The sequence below is a fragment of the Larus michahellis genome, chromosome 5 (genome assembly GCF_964199755.1).
Source record: "Larus michahellis chromosome 5, bLarMic1.1, whole genome shotgun sequence".
Lineage (NCBI taxonomy): Eukaryota > Metazoa > Chordata > Aves > Charadriiformes > Laridae > Larus > Larus michahellis.
The window spans coordinates 66,166,222-66,185,708 of NC_133900.1; the positions used below are offsets into that span (position 1 = coordinate 66,166,222).

At 37.7% G+C, this 19,487-nt stretch overlaps 1 protein-coding gene across 3 annotated transcripts in view; it reads left to right on the forward strand.

Moving 5' to 3' along the window:
- Positions 1 to 19,487, forward strand: part of STIM2 (stromal interaction molecule 2) — a 67,352-nt gene that overhangs the window by 2,933 nt on the left and 44,932 nt on the right. Inside the window, exon 1 of one of the 3 annotated variants that reach the window (XM_074587753.1) lies at positions 2,489 to 2,673. The exons of the other annotated variants lie outside the window; for them this stretch is intronic. The gene's annotated coding sequence lies outside the window, so the exon portion shown is untranslated. Of the gene's footprint in view, positions 1 to 2,488; positions 2,674 to 19,487 lie in introns of those variants that run through there. 3 annotated transcript variants of the gene reach the window in all.

A 19,487-nucleotide genomic window follows, 5' to 3' on the forward strand; every position in this document is an offset into this window, starting at 1 on the left:
GAAAGTTTTTACCTATAACAGTCAGATTACGTAGATTGTTCAACAAGTTCCCATTATTGGCAGCTTTTATTGGATTAGAGAAGAAGCTGGCAAAGATAATCTAGACACTTGACAGAAAAGGGATGTGTGATGAATTTTAGGGCTAGGAAAGAGCCTAAAATTCTACTGCTATATTTCACCAGATATTCAGATATTTACTTAATTGTTTATGTAGATTATGATTACTCTTGTTTTCCTCTGTATATGTGCCTTTTTAATGGTAATTTATAAATGACAGCTGTATACGTAACATCTGACACTGCGCTGAAGGTATTTAGTCACGGTTATGAAAATCAGATCAACAAAACTGTTTCCACTGGTTGGAACCCCGTGAGCCTATTTTCTATTCATTCTGTCTCTGCTCATTCACTACTTAATTTGGTAGAAAGTTTTGAGGAACCTTCTGCTCTGAGCCTGAAGATAACACCAGCTTTTCACATTCAGTTTATTCATTGACTTTTAATTAAGTTGCTTTGTAATTCTGGATAATTGGGGATTCTTTTCTTGTTTAAAAGTCTAAATTTAATCCATGATCATGGATTAATCTGGCTGCCTTCCAGGTGAAACAGGGAACGTGGACCTGTATTTGGCTAATAATTTTCTCTCAAATAATGTTGAGATAGACCATTTTTAACCACAGCACTACATTGTATTTACTGAAGAAAGAATGGACAACGTAAGGTAACCTTTTCCTGAAAGTCATTGAAATACCTTTTTTTTTTTTCCCTTTTAATTGAGTTTCTGTTCTGGAATTTATGCATCATCTTAACACTCTGAGCTCTTCAAATTAATCTGACTTCAGCATCTGAGAAACGAGGGTTTCTAGAAAAAGTGTATTTTCAGCTGCAACTTCACAATTGGTTTAAGCCATTCTAATGTGGGTGGCTGTTGAAGGGTGGCTTTCTTCTTTGGAGCTGACCCCAGCTGGCCGTGCAAGCAATATTGTTAGCACAAGAGAGCTAGTAGGATTAGGCATCCTCATCCCGGTACTCGCAGCCCACAAGGAGGGAGGCAGTTCCTGCTCCTTTTCTGCTTTGTGCCCTCTTTGCCGCCAGTGTTGTGCTGGGCACTGTCTGCTGCTTTAGCTTGCAGGAATGTAAAAAGAAATGCAGGCAACAGAAAACCCAATGGATTTGTTATTAGATTCTTTCCTGACGTGCTTTAAGCACTAGCACCAGTGCAAAGAAGAGAGAGGATGGGACTGTGCAGGTGGGGTCAGCAGTACAGAAGGGTGGCACGAGCCTAGCTGTCCATAGAATTGCATCCCTAGGGTGACTGTGAAACTGCGGTAGTGACCTTTTTGGGCTTGAATGATCCATTTGGAAGTTGGTGGCTGTGTGTGAGACTTTATGTACGGTGGAGCAATACAAAGAGTGCAGTGACTCTTGTCACGTAGCAAAATGATCTTTGCATGATTATTTTGGCATGCACTGGTCTTAAAAGGTTGTGAGCTATGAGACTTCTGTCAACTTGCCTGGCAAACTGCTTTTTAAGGATAGTAGATTTCTCTAGTGATGAAAAATGAATATTTCAGGCTTTTCTTATTCCATGACTTCTATTTGTTTGTCTCTAGTTAAGCTCTTCATGATCTGGTCTTACCATTTCTGTTGGGAGGACAGAAATTTTGAGTCCTTTCCCCTCTAAGGGATGTCAGCTTCAAGCTGTTATTTACTTTCTGTCAGCATCTTAATGCAGTTGTCTGTCCCTGGAATCTAATTAGTTTCTGCTCTGTTATGTTTTGTTACGTTTTTAATTTCTTGGAATATTTTTTATTTTTAGTGATAATCAATAGGAGAAACCCAGCAGTAGGAGAAATCCAGCAAAGAAATGCTGTGCAACAAGGTTTCCAGGTTTTGATAGCTCAATCAGCGGCTGGTGAATTGTCACAACTACAAGATAGAGCTAAAACAGCTGTAGTTGGCTGGATTTGTAGAGGCTTTTGCAACAAAGATTAAAAACCAGTCAACCAGGAAAACCCCTGGCCTTTAAGTAGCTGGGTGGCATTGGAATCCCACTCAGAGATAAGATCTCAAGCATTTGTAACTTCCTTTGCCCACAGCTGAGTTTTTTTGCCTTACAGCCTCCCAGAATTTTCATTGTAACTCTTCAGCGCTTCTGCTAGTGCGGTCCGCACCTTCTGCCCTGTGAACTTGTTTTCTTGACCGTCGGCCTCACCTCTTCTGAAGATTTCTCTGGGCTTACTGTTGGGAATTAGCCAGGTTATTTAGCTGGTGTGTTCTGTTTCTTGTCTTGCAGTAGTCTGTAGTAGACCCTTTTTTAAACCCCCTCGGTGTCCCTCCGTGAAATTCTTTGACTCAGTATCATCCCCCCATCAGCAGGTTTTTGTGTTGCCCTTTCAGCTGTGAGCTTTCTGAAGGCAGCTCTGCTTTTCTGGGGACCTCCTACCAGATTCTGGCTAGCTGCTCCTACGCACCTTGGGCATGACTCATTTTCTTCTAACTAACCTCAGTGATGCTGATCTATCATAACTAGGTTGAGCTGCCATGGATTTGTCAAAGGAGGACTGGACCAAATTACAGAGGCAGTTGATCTTGATAAGATTTCCCATGATGATAGTATCACTGTGAAAAACACCTGAAAATGTGCTTTCCTTTTTTTTAAAGTGTGTATGAAGTAAGCAATTTGATATCCTTTTAATTGATTTTTAGCTTGTGTGCTGTAAATTGTATGTCCTTTTTGTATGTAATACCTGTTCTCAATCAGCTTCAGGGGAGAGGAACATACCGCAAAGAGCTGTGATGTTGTTGGAAAGCCAGGAAAATTACTACAGTGGGTTTTTTTTGGGGGTGTAACTTTTAATGCATTGTTAAAAACTCAGAAGTCAAAAGTGTATTATTTTACATAAGAGTTGCCTCTAATTTACTGCAGAAATCCTGGTGCATGGGAAGACTTCATTGGGATTAGACTGTTACATCCTATCTGTGAAACTGGCATTTTAAAATACAGGAACTTGAGATGTTTATCTTGACCACATATGGTATGTGTTAAGAGTAAATAACCACTATTTATGTTGTCTTAAAATAAGCATATACGCATTTTATAAAGTAAGGTGAGTTTCAAGTTATTATATAAGTTAGTGTTATTCTGCCTTTGGATACTACTGAGTCTCTCCTGTTACTATGGAAACTATCTTTGCATATCTGAAAGCGGGGAGGGGTGAATAAAATGATAATGCACTGTTAAAATTTAGAATCGGCCGAAACAGAATGTGATGATTGTCTGGGTACTATAAAATTTGCATTTGTTTACTTGATTTCTGTGAGCACTTCAAACTTAAATGAAGAGAGTTCATTACTGTGTCTTTCATGGCTTTTTTGTTTTGTTTTTCTTCTTATGGACCTTGCTCCTTTTCCTTCGAATCGCAAAAGCATGTAATTTTTCAGAGACCTGTTAGAAGAATCCTTAAATCTGTATAATGAAAAGTACTCTAAGAGCTTTAACTAGAACCTGTCTTGGAAATTGAAGATAATGTACTTGTCAGAACAGTTAAAAATTTGATTTAGCAGCACTCATAATAGAACTGTTGACTCATTTGAGTCAACAGAATTTGAGTTATTGGGTAGGAACCACTGAGTTTTTGAATCTCATTCTTGTGATCTCTAGCAAAGATTAAGTATATCAGGAGCAAATTTCCTCTCTATGCAGCAGTGTTGCACTACTGCAGGTGAATCTGGCTTCTCGGGTGATTCCTGGATGCAGAGGTGGGAGGGAGCTCGTTGCTGACTATTGCAGCTTTTATCGCAAATCGTAAATAGCACCACAGAAACTCGTGTAAATTGGAATGGGTGTTGAGGGTGCTTGGGTTGGGTGAAGCTTTAACTTCTGCAGTAGCTCAGAATTTACAGGAATGCAAAGATAGCTTTGATCCTTTTCCTCTAGGCAATGCTTTCTGTTTCCTACCTCTTCTTCTGCATCATAAGGCATTTAAAAACTGTCACCAGCCCGGCCCTCTGGTACTGTCTCCAGTTACAATTTTAATACCTTGTTTTTGATGTACTTTGTTTCTGTGGTTATTGTTAATTTGTAAAAAATTTTCATGTGCTCTGCTTCTAAAACTGACATGAGCACTAGAAGAGTAATTTATCTCAACATATTTAAAGCTGTGTTTAAAAGCAAACAAACCTTGTGGTAGAGTAGTAATTTAAACAATTTTTTGTTGAATAAAATTTGGTGAAGACATTTTGGATTTCTTAGCTCTGTGTAGTTTCTCCTTAGAACGGGAAACTTTCTGTACCTGAAGGTGTGGTATGAATGCTCTTTCTGGCTTTGTGGTTTAGAATAAAGAAAGGGGTCAGTTGTATGTAATTGTTAAGCACATTAATGATGTTACACAGATAAAGGAACAGTTTTTCTCATTTCCATCAGGCGACTGTATGAACTGAATTAGTTAAAATTCAGAGTTCTCTGCAAGTTAAATATGTTATTTAGGATGGAAATTTTCAGACAAATGTTATTTTTTTCTTAATAGTAAATAACTCCTCTGTGCTCCATTGAGATTGGTCGTCAGTAACTCCTGAATGTTTCTTGATTATTTTTCTGTGTGTGTAGCATTTCATGAACGAGTGAATGGCTCAGTAAGTGATTTTTGGTTTTTTAGATTTATACTGCTGTCTCTGTTTACATGTTAGAATATGTTCAGTGAGCTTTGCTAGGAGATTATCTACATAACTTTTGTCAATCTGCTGATTATTTTTTTTTAATCCCAACCACAGGATTTTACTTGAAATGCATTCTTCCCTCCTACCCTCACTAGATGCAGTAAGCAGGTGAATTTTGTTTGTATGCCTAGATCTAAAGCAAATAAAAAGAATAAGTCTTATGTTGTTTCTCTGTAATTATAGTCTGAAAATTACAAGTCTGATAAGCTTTTCCTCAATTTGAAATGCTACCTAGTATTTTTATTTGAAGAACAAGAAGTATTATACTGTTAACAAATAAACAAAAGTACTCAAACCATGTGGTCTGTGATGATTTTGAAACAAATATGAAAGTTAATTATTCTGAGTAGGAGACTTCCTTCTACTGTAGTTTTAATCATAATTTGCTATATATAGAAGATTGCAGGATAACTTTTTGCTGTAACATTGTAGCCTACATGAAAAATACTGTTGTCTTATTTTCATTGCCTAAAGGATTAAAAATGGTTTTGAAGTGGAAATTAATTTTCTTTTTTTAGTGCTAAGTATTGTTTACACTTTCACTAAATATTAAAACTGGACTATATAATATCATGTAGCTCCAGTACTTCTAGCATGATGTGGCAGGAAGGAAAAATATATTTATAGCCTTTCCTACTTGTGATTTTTAGTTGCAAGTGAAATGCATCATGACAGCCCTGTCTTCCCCAGAGTATATTTTTAATTTTTCTTTGAAAAAACTTAACTTTGCCTGTACTTTTTTTGGCAAATGGCTGCCTCAATTTCTTCTCTCCTTCCTCTACTGAAACACTGCTGTCAGAGCCATAGAGAGTATTGTAGTTACTTTGGAAACAGTGCAGTAATGTGCCTGTTTAAAGTACAGCTAAGAGACAGTGAAATTGATTAGATTGACTTCAATGTATGAACTGTATTACGTATTCTCTGGGATTTCTTTCTAAGACTGCATTTTAAGTAAATTAATATTTTTGTTTTGATACTATGAAACTGCACTCCTGATAATTGTCTTGCTTTGGTTGTGTTGCAGGCAGCGATAGGAGACCTGTAGTTCTGCAGCTTTTGAAGGATGTTGCTTTGTTATTGATTTAAACTGACCTTGGTGTGGGCTGTTGCTGCAGAAAGGGGTGCTCCTCCTTTGTGCATGTTGCTTTCTCTCCGTCCCTCCCTGTTCTGCGTGTTCCAGCTGCTCCCTTAACATTATCGTGGCTGGAGGTGAGCTAGCTTGGGGAAATTGGTTTAGCTGGAAGTTGGTATTAATTTTTTTTTCAGCAGGTTCTGGTCCTTGCTTCAGGTCAGTGCACAGCTGCACAAGGGCACCTTTGAGAAGATAACAGCTTTGGAGAAAGGTGGTATTAACCACTTTAGTAGAAGTCCATGCATGCCAAGTAAATAGTGATTGAGAAGGGTGGATAAGGGAGATTTAGCTTGTCATGGAAAGCAGTGTTTTAAACAGATGTTACCAACTGTGAAGTTGAAAATGGTATTCAGAATTGGTAAGGAAATATTTCAGCAACCCATAAAACTTGTAGAGGGAGACTTAGATTAGCAATAGAGTCAAAGTTTCAGTAGGGCTTCTTAAAGAGATTAGTTATTGCAGAAGATAGTAACTTAGATTATAGGAAAATCCAGGTTTTGGAATGAAACCTTTGTTTTAGGAGTTAATTTGTTTTTTTACCAGTTGATTTATTGTAAGAGAGAGATCATGTCTCACAACTCGAATTACTTCCAGGCATAACTATTTGCTTCTATAAAGCAAAACTGATGAAACCTGATTTTATTAATACAGGATAATGACGACATGTCCCATTCTGAGGCAGCTATAGATGTTTGAAGGAAAAAACCCCCAACCACCTATCTGAGCTCTAAATGCATCCATTTGACTACTTTTAAACTCTGTTATAAAGGAATCCAAGTAAAACTGGTTTGTTTCCTTTATTAAGTAAACATCCTTCCTAGGAAACTATGCATCTGTGTTGTGTTTCTTTTTTGTCACAAACGCACTCGGACACTTGTTTTATGTTGCTTCATGTCTGTTTATAGTATCCTGTGAACAGTAGTCAAGGCTCTAATTTCTCTTGATGTTGACGAGTGATAAAACGTCTTTATTTCAGCAAAATGGAAGCTCAATACACAACCTGGTCTGGGATCTTGTCCACAGAAATTGCTGTTTCATTACACAAGTGATAAGCAATCACAGGTAAAATGTTACCTTAATGGGAAGGTAAAGGACGTGTCTTCACAGTACTAGATGGTTACAAGTGGAGCGTTATGCTATTTAGCTTAGAAATGAGTGAAAGTTTGATGTGTAGTGGGATGATGAAGGGGGATTCAACCTAAACTGTTGTTGCTCTGAGAGATCTGTGATGGTATTTAATGATACTGTGTGGCAGAGTGATGATGGTAGTGTTAAAGTGCAAAAAAGTGGGGCAGGGAGAGAAAGGAGGAAGGAGCTTATTTTATTCAGTGCTTTCATACTGTTAAGTGTATACTTGGACTGGATTGAAATGAATAACTGGAGCTCTGATTAGCTGTTATACTGGAGATTTTTGGGAGTAATAGTGGATTGTTCTTTGGAAAAAGCTTGGTTGTTGGTCAGTAAGAAATACTACAAATTATGAAGAAAGGCAAATAGTATACTAATTGTTGTCACTTGAAAGGATATGTAAAATTAGAAAAGGTTTGCATAAAGCTTGCCAATGCTTTTGTATATATGGTTTTTTGTATGAAGAGAAATGAGGACTTCTTGGTTTTAAAAAACCTGCCCTGTGTCTGTAGTTCATTGGAAGTTAAAGACAATATATATTGGCAGCTGTGGTTTAGGCCTTCAGCTTGTCCTCTTCCTCATGCTGAGCTATTTCAGTTTAGCTGTTGGGTTAATTTTCTGCTGGAATAACTTGCTGAAATTGGCTAAGCAAAGGTCGAATGAACCCTGGGCTGGAAGCAAGGAAGGCCAAGGAGGTGGAGGGAGGGACAGATGGATGGATGGAAGAGTGCTGTGGTGGCCAGATGAGTTTCAGGTCTTAGGGAGGATGTGGTAGACCTCTTTGAAATCATGAGTATTATAAAGGAGGCAACTATAGGAAGACTGGTAGTTATTTTCATGCCGTGAGACCTGGGGCATTCATTGAAAATCAGAAGAAGGTTTAAAAATAGGTATGTCCCCCCTCTTCCCATTTTCCTGGGGGAAAGGAGACAGCAAACCTGTGTCAACAGGTAGTATTAAACTAGGAATCTCATTGCAGTGAACTGTTTTGCAAACCAAAAATGTGTTGTTGTAGGGAAAAATTGTTCTTGCCATCACCCTTTGTAGTGCACCATCTGCTGCGAACTGGTGCTGTGCAAGGTTGATCTAGGCGGACACCTTTGAGTCAGCATGGCCAGTTCATATGTTTTTGCTAGTCTTCTGTGAAAGTGCAAATTGCCATTGTGTTGTTTGAGACAAGACAGTTTGGCAAATCCTTGCTGTTTTCCATTAGCACTTAATTTTTGGTTTTGTGCAAATGTTTAAAGTGACTGCTAATGTAGGAAAAATAAGGGTAAAATGGTTAAAGGAGAACGTCACTAATGTTGTAAGCTGCATCATAATTTATACAATAAATGTTTGGGAGGTGCTACTAAGTGGGGGTTTTCAAGTTGAGGACTGGCAGAATTTTTGCTGGAACTGACTCACTTTGTAAATTGATTTTATTGAACTGTGTTTCTTCTGTTGATTTGTATTGGTTTGCAGTCTTCTAAATTGTATCCTAAGGCTGAAATTTATTTCCTGCCAGAAGTTAGTAAAATTACAATGACTTTTTTGTTTTTGATTTTTTTCACCACTTCTAGTTTTCTATGCCCACAATGCTGTCAGCAGCAGATTAACATTCTTACAGAAGCCAAAGAACAAGACAGCCATTGTCTTGTTACCCAAATTATTGCATTTATTCTTTAAATATGAAAGTACTAGTTGATTAGTCATTCAAGTAGAATTTTTGTAAGTTTTAGCACAAATGTTTTAGTAAGTACTTCTTTAATTATGGTCATTTGTTGCTCTGATACTGTATTTTTTGGGTCTATGAGGTGTTTGAGAAGACTTTAGGCAGAGGAATAAGCATACCAAGTGAAGATACTGAGTTTTCAGAATACTATTGTTAACCTGCTTAAAGCCTAGATGCGTAGTGCCTTGCTATCTGTGATAAAAGAACCTGTCTTTAGTCTTTTACCTTCAGACCTGACTGTAGGCTGAAGTGGAGATTTTAGGTAGCTGTAGTGTTGACAGTTTTGAAGATCAATCAAGCCGTTGCTGAAGATCAGTCAACCGAATTGGCTTTGGAAAAAGGGGTTTTCACTCTGTAGCTCCTACCAGGCCACTCTCATCTGCAGGATGTTGAGGGAAAATAAATAACTTTTCAGACTTTGTGGCCTCTTGTTTGTTTGTTTTTTTTTTTAAATTTTTTATTTTTTCCTCCAAAAGGTTTCTAAGGCTTATTGGAATGAAAATAATTGTTTAACTGCTTCTTGTAAATAGTTTAAGTGAAACTGTCTGGTCTTGCCATGGGTTTTGGTCTAAAAACTGACTGCAGAGGTGTTTCATGAATGTGTCCTAGTTCAGTTTGCCTTTTTCAAAATTTTTTTGGTGTACACAATAAAAATGAAAGTGGAAGTGAAACATTCTACTAGTAACAAGGACATTTTGCACATGAAAATTAAGAGAAGTATGGTGTACAAAGGAGTGAAAATTCAGCTTGCTTTTCCATGTCTGTGCTGTATTTTCAGTGATCATAAAGGACAAACTTAATTCTGGTCTGTTGATTGGGAGCATAGTAAGAGACTTGTTAGAAGCAGGAAGGAGCATGTATTTCTCTATCTAGACAGAGCTATAATTATGTTTTCCTTGGCAAGTTTTGCATTCATAATTTTGGAGAAGACAGACTTAAATACGAAGTTCTCTGGAACACAGGTGAGAATTGGAAACATCAACTGTAAACTGCTGTGGAAAACAACAGCATTTGTCTTGGGATCGCCATGGAGGCTGCCATTGTATAACTGCTTGGATATTTCAAAGAGTGCCTTCTGTTTGGCTAGGTAGTGAATTTAAGATCAGAACTTGAGTATAGATCGTTCTGTATTGTGTGGAACTAAAGCATACAAGGCATTTCTCTTCAGTATTTTACTTAATCCCTGGGTTGTTGGATACCTAGTGGAGGGCATACTTCCTGGATATTTTCTTGACGTTAATATGTGAAGTAAGTGTAAGTTAGAGGCACAGTAGAGTGGATTATGACGTTCATACTGGTGGCAAGTACAGGTGCCAACGCTAATAATGAAGCTCTCAAAGTATTGCAGTTTTAAGTGTTAGGGTGAGGTAAATACTGTACTTTTCCTGTGCATTTTGTCCAAGAGTTGTAAGTAGCCTGTTATATTTGCATGAATAATGAGCCTTTGTCTCTGACATGTTCACTTGTTTTACGAAATAACCTCACATGATGGTCTCGGATTTCTCACTTAGAAGTGTTTTGAAACTTTCTTCCTCTTTGGCCTATCTCAAACTTCTGTTAAACACAGATTACTTCAAAGTGCAAGTTCTAGTTAGTTGGTTTGTTAAGCAGGCAAACTGCTTGATTTTACTGATTGGATATTAGTCATTTTCTGTTTACTAATTGAAATGGATATGAACTTCAGTGTAATGAAAGCTACCTCAATTATTTCTTTCCTAACCTAAAAGATTTTAAAGATAATGGGGTATACCTAGATATATCTGAATATGGGTTGAATACTTCTGCTATCAGAAATTTAGATTTTATTTTTATTATGGTGTCATCATCCACAGGATGACTTTCAAGCATCTTCTAGCTCTTGTCCGGTTGTCATTCCTTTCGGAGGAAATAGGGAAATAACAATTTGCATTTGGTTGGGCAGGCAGAAAGCTTTGCTGTCGGCTTCCATGCTGCTTCCAGAAGGGGTTGAAGCATGTAGGATGGTTACTGGGGGCGTACAGGGCCCAGAGCAGAGGGAAGCAGCCAGCCCCAGCAGCAGCTGTTGGTGCCCACACTGGTTATTTCCAGCAGTGAGCCTGCTTCCTTCTCCTTGGCTTTTGTGCCTGGCTGTTGCTCGTGCTGAGGCTATTGTTGTTATACTGGACTTTGAGAATGTGGCATCATTTACGAGCTGGTGTTTCAGACCATGCAAACTTCATGTTGTGGGGGGAAAAACATGCTTAGGTAGCAATTGCTATGCACAGTTTCCTGCTTCACCTATTCGTTATTTTCATTTATTGTTTAACACTGTTGAGTTTGTAGGGCCCAGACACGTTAGTGCTTACACATGGTGTTACTTGATCAGAAGCTTTAAGGATGGGATTCGTTTCACACCTCTTGAGGTGTTGGCATCTGAGCTAGGAATCTGGGCTCCTTCTATAACAGAGTAAACTTGTTTTGCCATGAGGTAGAAAGCCCTGTTTGGACACGTGGATCGCATCACTAACTCCACTCGCTGTGTCAGTTAGGTTTCTGTTGAGCGTGAAGAGGACACTTACTTCAAATACATGGAAAAAATGTTGCTCTCGTAGCTTTATATGAGAACTGCTCTAGAAGCAGTGCCTCCTCCTGTTTAAGGAGCCTCTAACCTGTTTAGTTATAAACTTAAAAATACATGACTCAAATAGTGTTTACCATGTTTCTTTAATGTGTTTAAGTTTTTTTTGAATGCTACAGAATGAATAATTACTGCACAGGTTGGATATTAATTTGGTATTTATGTTCACAGTGCTTCTTAAGTGCACTTAAGTTTTGTTTTCTGTGTCATTTAGCTTTAAAATGTTGCAGGATTAGGTGTCAGCCAATCAGTAATACTACCTAGGAAGCTATAATTAATATGTTACTCAGGAGGGGAGGTGGTGTTAACTCCTTCTCCCCAGCTTTGATAGCCTTGTTAGCCATAATTTATTACTTTCAGAGGGTTTGAGACTTCTTAGTAGATGACTTATTTACTAGAGAAGATGATCTATGCTTGAATTCACTTCAGCTTTTTAATGGTTTTACAGACCTGAATGGTTGGGTTGTAGTGTAAGGAAATTAATTTTTTTTAGGATGTGAAGTTTCATAATGTATTTTGTAAGATTCTTTTAAATACCTTATCTGTTAAGTCGTGCTGTTGCATTTGTCTTGCCTTGCCTCCTCCACCCCAACAAATCTTGTGCATGTTTGGTATGTTCTGATTGAGTACCCCAACCTCCTTAACAGGCCTTCTCACCTCATGTGATTCACCCCTTAATTTTTGCTCCAGTTTAAGAATGGAAAAGGAATACTGAAAAGCTAAATACAGCCATTCTCTATAGCTAAACTTTTTATGCAGGAATGTAAAATGCTGGGTACAATAGCACGTAACTGAAAATGCCATGTAGGTTCCAGAAGGAATTACCATGCTTTGCTAGATTTTTTTTTCAATGAATATAAGGTGCTCAGCTGGTTTTAGATTATCTGCCTTTGTTCATAAGGAGTACCAGAAGAGTAGACTACCATCAGCTGGTGTAGTTCTGAAACTCTTTAACAGAAATATTTCAGATCTGTAGATAAGACTGAAGCATGGCTATGGAAAAAGGAAAGAACAATTCCACCTCTGCATTAATTGCATCTGGGAACTTCCAGTAACACTTTGTACTTCATAGCAGAATGTTGTGCTAAATTAGAAATTGTGATATTCTCGCCCACAATTGTTCAGTATCATGCAACTGTGATTGGTTTAGTCACAAGCAGAATACTGGTCTGCCTACTCTGTCTCTGCAAGCTACCATAGCATTGGAGTTGCTTTTAGTGGTTCATTACTATTCATACGTGTTTTGCAGTAGGAAGGATGAGGGTTGTGGGCAATGTCTTTTTTTCTGATGGCATAGACTTGTCTTTGAAAGATATTAGAAAAACAGAGAAAACCCAAAATCTTCAAGAATGTTTGGTGACACATAATCTGCAGCTTGTTAGGAGGCTACAGTTGTCCTGTGCTTAAGGATCTTTCAGTAGACAGTTGGGAATATCTGATAGGATTATCCTAAGTTTCTGTTCCCTTTTTAGGCTAACATTGGAATCTGCAGAGAACTCTTGCCTATTATATCTGACTAATGCAAATTGCAATAAATCAACATTTATGCTTAAGCTCTGTACTGTACTTCTAAGCACAGCTGAATGTGTTTTGTGTAATAAATAATATATTTAGAAGTAGTGATTTGTCTAATGTAGAATGACTTATCCTGTCATGTAATTTTTTTAATTAATGTCTGTCTTTCTTTTTTTTTCCTCTTGGGCAAAACTCTGCCTTTGGATGCCTGTCCAACATTACCTTCACTTTTGGTCACGTGTGTTATTTGCCTCCTCAGCTGAATGTCTAATGGAACTTGTGAAGCAATGTGTTCAAAAGAAAAAAAAAAAAGAAAGAAATCTAGAAGTAGATTTCTGTGAAGCTTTTGCTTTTCTGTTGTTCATAAGGTGGTTCAGTTCAGATAGGGGGTGAATGATACGAGCGTGAGTACCTGAGAAATCTGGCATTTGTTCTTAATTAATAAGTATGATGCAAAGCCATTTAGATTAGTTAAGGCCTCATTACTGTCTGAATTTACTTGGACTTTTTGTGTCTTCTGCCCAATTAACGAATGCCTGTACCATTGCATTCAGAGTTAATGGTTGACCCAACACTTAATGTTGGGAATGATTTTGGTGTTGTCTAACACACTTAATATATGCAAAAGGACTTTATATGTGGTATTATAGCATTAATATCTCCTCTGAACTGGGACCTTACTTGTGTATAGTGATGCTAGTAAATAACTGAATATTCCATGCATATGAAATATTCCATAATTTAAAGTGGTGTAGTCAGCTTTCAGCAAAAGGTGTGTCAAAACTAACTCCTCTGTTCTGTCCATGCACCTGCTTGGCATAATGTTTAATGTGCCAACCAGCTGCCACTGTTGCTCGACCGGATTTTAGAAAGTAGAGAAGAAATAGGAAAATCGGAGGCAAATTGGAAACTAATGAGAGATTGCCAGTATGGTCCCATGAGTGTTCAACGGAAGATGGATGCTGGCTGAACATGGATAGAGAAACTAAATAAAAGTGAATGGTCAAATGAGGGGCCGGAGGAAAGCTCTGTCAAGGGATGGTGGCAAAGATTGTGTGCCACACAATGCATTGTAAAAATGCTGCTTCTAAAAAAAAAAAACAAAAAAACAAAACAAAAAAAAAAACAAAACAAAAAAACAAAACAAAACCCAACCAAACCAAAAAAACCCAAAAAACAAAACAAAAAAAAAACCCCAAAACCTTGGTATAATGGCAATTAGACTTACAAGTCATTAAGATAGCAGTGGTGACAGATTTGTTTTGTGTAGCATTTAAAGGCTTGCATACGCAGTTCCCTGCAGTAAACAACTTGGGGAAGCTGGGAAATGTTGCTTCGGATTATTCCTTCTGTCTCATTCTTTTGGTGTGTTTGTTCATGTAAGTAGACAATATTTTGTCATAGCTCTTTAATAAACAAGTATAAAGCAAAACAGAAATGCTAAATTAAGACACATCTTTAATTATGTCATTCATTTTTAGATGAGAAATGTGGTGATTCTGAAATTTTCCACTCTGAGGGTGTCTGGCAGGTTACAGTGTGTATCCTTTATTCCACTCATGGCATACTCTTGCATACTTTTGTTACGTGACTGGAAGTTGTTGGCTAATTCACTGATAAAGCACCTCTTGTTTTTAGGGTAGTGTTTACTAATTGGTTTACTTAAAGAAAAAAAAAAAAAGAAGAAGAAAAAAAAAACAACCGAAAACAACCCACAAAAAAAACTTGGTTTAGCAGAATTTGTGTAAGTGTATGCATGAGAGCTGATTGTCCAAAAATTAGTACTGCTGAAATTATGCCACAAGAAACTCTAGAGGCTTTTTTCACTTTTAGCCTTACTTACGAGTACTTGGTTACTTCCAAAGACTTGGATAACAGACAAGGAGGATTGTATGCATGTATCATATTCTTCTGTTACCTAAATCTTTTAAAAGAATTAATGGAATCAAATTTTGGATGTGACTGAAGATCTTTACAGACCACTGAAGTGGTGTATTTGGAACAAAGTGATCCTGGGCAATACTTTTACTGCTTTTATAAGAGAGCAAACTTACGTGCATTTCTACACAGCGTCTGTTACTGTTGTCTGTTATTCAGAACCATTTTGCTAAAATTTCACTTCCTGATGGGGGAGAGGTTTCAATTCCTGTGGTGTCAAGTTTCACTAAAACACTGGTGTCTGCTTCTTTACGAGAAAAGCCATGTATATTATCCATGGTGTTGTGGTGTGGAAATCCATGGAGGTGCTTTAGGAATACTGGAATTGTAGGTTTTTTTCCTGGAGACGGCTCTTTCAGATAACAATTGATGCTATTATTCACAAATATGCTTTTAGTCCTATTGTTGTGTGCTTCTCCCTCCCCCCCACATTGCTCCAGAAGTGATTGGTTAGAACCTTGTTTAAGGACATAATAATTGTTTTACAGAATTGGAGAAGTAGCTTATCTAATATTTTGAAATAACCATCTACCTGGTGCTTGAGAAAAGGATATTGCAAGATGTCTAGCACATAGTTGCAGCACAGTGATTCAGTATAACTTCCTAAAAAAATCCATTTGCTAGTTGCCTTATGTCCTAAAGTGTGAAGACTTGTTCCAGGCAGCTTGATTTTTATCTTACCTAACACAAATGTGGCTTTATGTTCCATCACATAGATCTCACTTTTAAAAAAGTTCAGTGTCTTGGACATGATGATCCGTAGAACTCATTGTCATAGCTGTGTATTACACCATGTAAAGGCAGTTTTGGTTTTGTATGGGTTTTTTTGTGTTGTTTTTTTTTGTGTTTTTTTTTTTTTAAGCTATTAGCTTTTCAAAATATTATCAACTGTAAAAAAATGTTGCCATTTGGTTTATTTTCCTATTCTTTGTTTTCTATCCTATGCCTTTTGCATATGAAGATCTCCCCTTTCTTCCTTTAGAATTATGCTCCTTGTTTGGAGATGAGCACAACAGCACACAGTACTCAAGCAAGCAAGGTGTAATTACCTCTGGATTTCTCCATTTAGTAACTTTTAATAGCTGCTTATTAAGCAAATAACTTAATGGAGTTAACACCAATTAGCAATCTTTTTGGTAAGAAATTCTCTGCTAAAACATTCCGGTGTGTATAATTACCTCAGGTGACTTACTGCGCAATCAGTAAGATCAGCAATGGTCGTTTTCTCTGCACCTTCGCCTCCACATCTGTCTCCACAGCTCGGGCTTGGATTTCTCTTCACATTGTCATAGATGGGAATTGCTGTTAACACGCTTTACTTCGTCGACAGCAAAATTCAGTAGGAAGGAAGGAGGTTGTTATGCTCAGTATCATTTCTGCAGTTGAACTTGTAGCTATTCAGCATTGATGGTGAAAAAGGAAAGTCTCAGTTTTTGTGTATAAACTGAGAAAGCCTCTGAGTAGAAGAGAATTGCTCCATAAGTTGTGTTCAATATTTCTCTGCTGCATTTGTGTCCCAGCTCTGAAGAGTTGTTTTTTGTTTGATTTTACATGTTGTTGTACCATCTCTTCTATTGAGTACAACAGCTTATGAAAAGGATTTTGTACGATTTATTGGCTGTTGGATTTGACTTCAGGTAAAATACTAGATTATCTTCAAGAAACAAAGTCAACGTTTTCCAGACAGAGCTCGATGTGGCTTTTTTTTTTTCCTCCTAGAACATATTTATGCAATATTTATTGTATTGATAAGGGAAGAGAAAACTCAAGGCACTCTGCTACACTGACTAAAAAGATGATGTTAAGGGGAAGTGTAGTTTTTCCGTATTTGGTAAACATTTTATGTTAAACAGCAAACAAATGGAGAACATTGTATCAGGAACCTATTGGCTCTGTGTGACGAAGCATTCTTGTGGCTCCAAACTGAAATAAACAAGGCAAAATTTTCTTGATTTCTGGTAATAAAATGTTTTACCTACCAAATGGTGAATACTACCCTGGTTTTTGGAGTAACTCCTATTAAGAAGCAATATTTTATTTATATATTGTGTGAACTTACATATTGTGCTTCTTTATGCACAAGTCTTCTTTGATAACGTTGCTTAGATTCTAGTGAGTTACAGTATCTCCAATTCTATATGTAATTATGGGAACATTATTTCCTTTAGTTCCATCACATTTCTTGTCTCTCTTTTGTTCCCTAATAGAAGGGAAAGCATCTTTAAAAAAAATAAAAAGAACAAACCCAAACCAACCACATATAAACATGTATTCATGTTTTCATTATGCAAGAATGAAATTCTGTTGTTCTTGTTTTCCCAAAAAGCAACAAAAAGAGAAAGCAAGATGCTTACAGATGTTTGGTGGTTTTATTTTTTTGGGTGTGGTGTGGGGTTTTTTTTTTTTTTTGTTACACTGTGATCTGGTTTATTGAAGGAAGGTTCTAGGTGGGATAAACAAATGGTAAGACTTTGTACTTGTTTGTCTTTTTAACAAGAATACCCCTGGCATCTCTTACCAGTAATATTAATTTGGAATGAAAGAACACAACCACCATTTTGGGGTGAAAAATAAGTGCATGATGGACCAAGTTTTATGGTTCAAGGGAATACTTTGCTGACATCTCTGAGCTAGTGTGAACTTTATCTGGGAATCTGCACGGCACCAGGCAGTCCTAACTGCCCACACTGAGAAAAGCTTGAAAGGCAGCCTTTTTAGTTCATGTACAGCACTGGAACAGATGAACTACCACCACAAGACAGCTTTAAGTATCAATCTGGCATTTCTGCCCTCGTGTTCCTCAGTTTCTGATGGCATAAGGATGTTCCTGTATCAAGTGTTGGCATGCTTAGGCCAATTTAAGATGAGCTTCCATCACAATGCGTAGCAATCATCTTTGCACGTCTTAAAACTTGTCTTTGTCCCTGTTATGATGTTTCCTTCATTCTCTTCTCTGCAAGGTCCTATTTGAAGAAATAGTTTTCAAAATCAAAACCAAAACAAAACGGTTCTGAACGTTGTTTGGAGGAGTGTGTATGCACGCAAAAAATTACTTTGGCTGGTTCAGTGGAAAAAAACCCGAACTGATCAACAATGTCTAAGTATGCATATCTGCCATTCTGTTGCTGATAAAATGAGAAACTAACCAGAATGAACCGCTGTAACATTGCTGGGCGGTGGGAAGGATAAAGAGAAGTAAATTGTTGACATTGCTTTTACAAATAAGAAATTGAAGAACTGAATTTTCAGAAGGAAGAGGGGAAGTAGTGGTCTTTGTAACCAAGTAAGAGCACTGTTAGGTCGCTATATATGACATAAATTATATTTATGGTTTAAAAAAAAAAAAAGGTTAGGAAGATGCAGTAAGAAGATGGATTTAGTATCAGAATGTGAAAACTGTCTGATGATAGTTTGATAACACTCCTTTCACAGATAAGGAGATTGATGAGAAGCTGGAATGAAAACCTTGTGACTGGAAATGAAACGTGGAAGACATTGAGAGAAAACCTGGAAAGGGAAAAAGAACAATATGAGCAAATCAGGGAGTAGCTATGTGCATGTGACAAGGTGAGGGGGAAGTGACACAAATGGGGAAGAATAGCAATCTAATTATTGTAGGAACTGACAGCGTTGAAAGCAGAAAGTAACAAGTTATAGTTTGCTACTCATTTTTAAATATTAAGCTTGTGTATAGTCGGCATAAGAGTTGTGTGCTTCTCCCGTCCCCTTGATTTACATTATAATACTGGTCCGTAGCCATATCTATCTGGCAGTATATGTAGCACCTTGTAAACTTGTTTTTGTGCTAGATAACAAGTTGAGTGTTTGGAGCACTAAATATTTCTGTAGCTTGTTCGAATCATGCTGTTTTCCTGGCTGTGAATTGAGCATGCAAAACGACAGGCTGGTGGTTCCAGCCGTAGAGTGCTCAGTGATGTGCTAAAAGTGATTATGTTCGCTTTGCAAGTCCTGCCTGAGGCGTGCGCAAGCAGAGTTAAATATTTGCACCCATACAGAAAATCTTAAGACCAACTTATGAAATCAGCTTTCTATTGTCTTCCTGAGTAGTTAATGACATACCACAGAGGCTGCAGCTTCAGATTGTGCTGGGCTTGTGCTGGGTTGTTCTTCTCTTTCATGCAAGGGACCTTGGGGTGGCTGGGCAGGGGAGCTTTGATCAGAGAAGGGAAGATGCGAACGAGAAGCGATGGGGTTTTGAGTCAGTTTGCAACCTCGGAGGTGACAGGAAGACACGATGCAGCAAACATGGCTGAATGTTTGGCCTGATTTCCTTGTTTCTGTTTGAAACCTCTCTGAGGTGTGGCTTCTATCAGCCCCATCTTCATGTGGGTGGATAATTCTCTAGACTACAGAAACCGATTAATCAAACTGGTGTGAGGGCAGAACTGGGGTGGCACTGTAAGGTTTGGGTCAAGATGCTAGGGGGGACTGAACAAATTCTGGACTCTGGCATATTTTTTTTTTTTTTAAGGCAAATGTAACACGAAGCTGTTGTCCAGGTTTGTTGTTGTTCAAATTAAGCTGATGGCAATTTAAAAAGCTTGATAACCATTCTCAAATTATTCCTCCCTTGTGGGTTTGACTGGGCTACTGCAGGTGTTTTTCTTAAGTAGGTCAATGGGCCTGTGCTCACTTATTGGTATTTGAACTTGGCGTATACTAATGTAGTTGATGGTGTAGCAATACCCATGGGATTAAAAATAAAAGCATTGAGATAAATGAAGT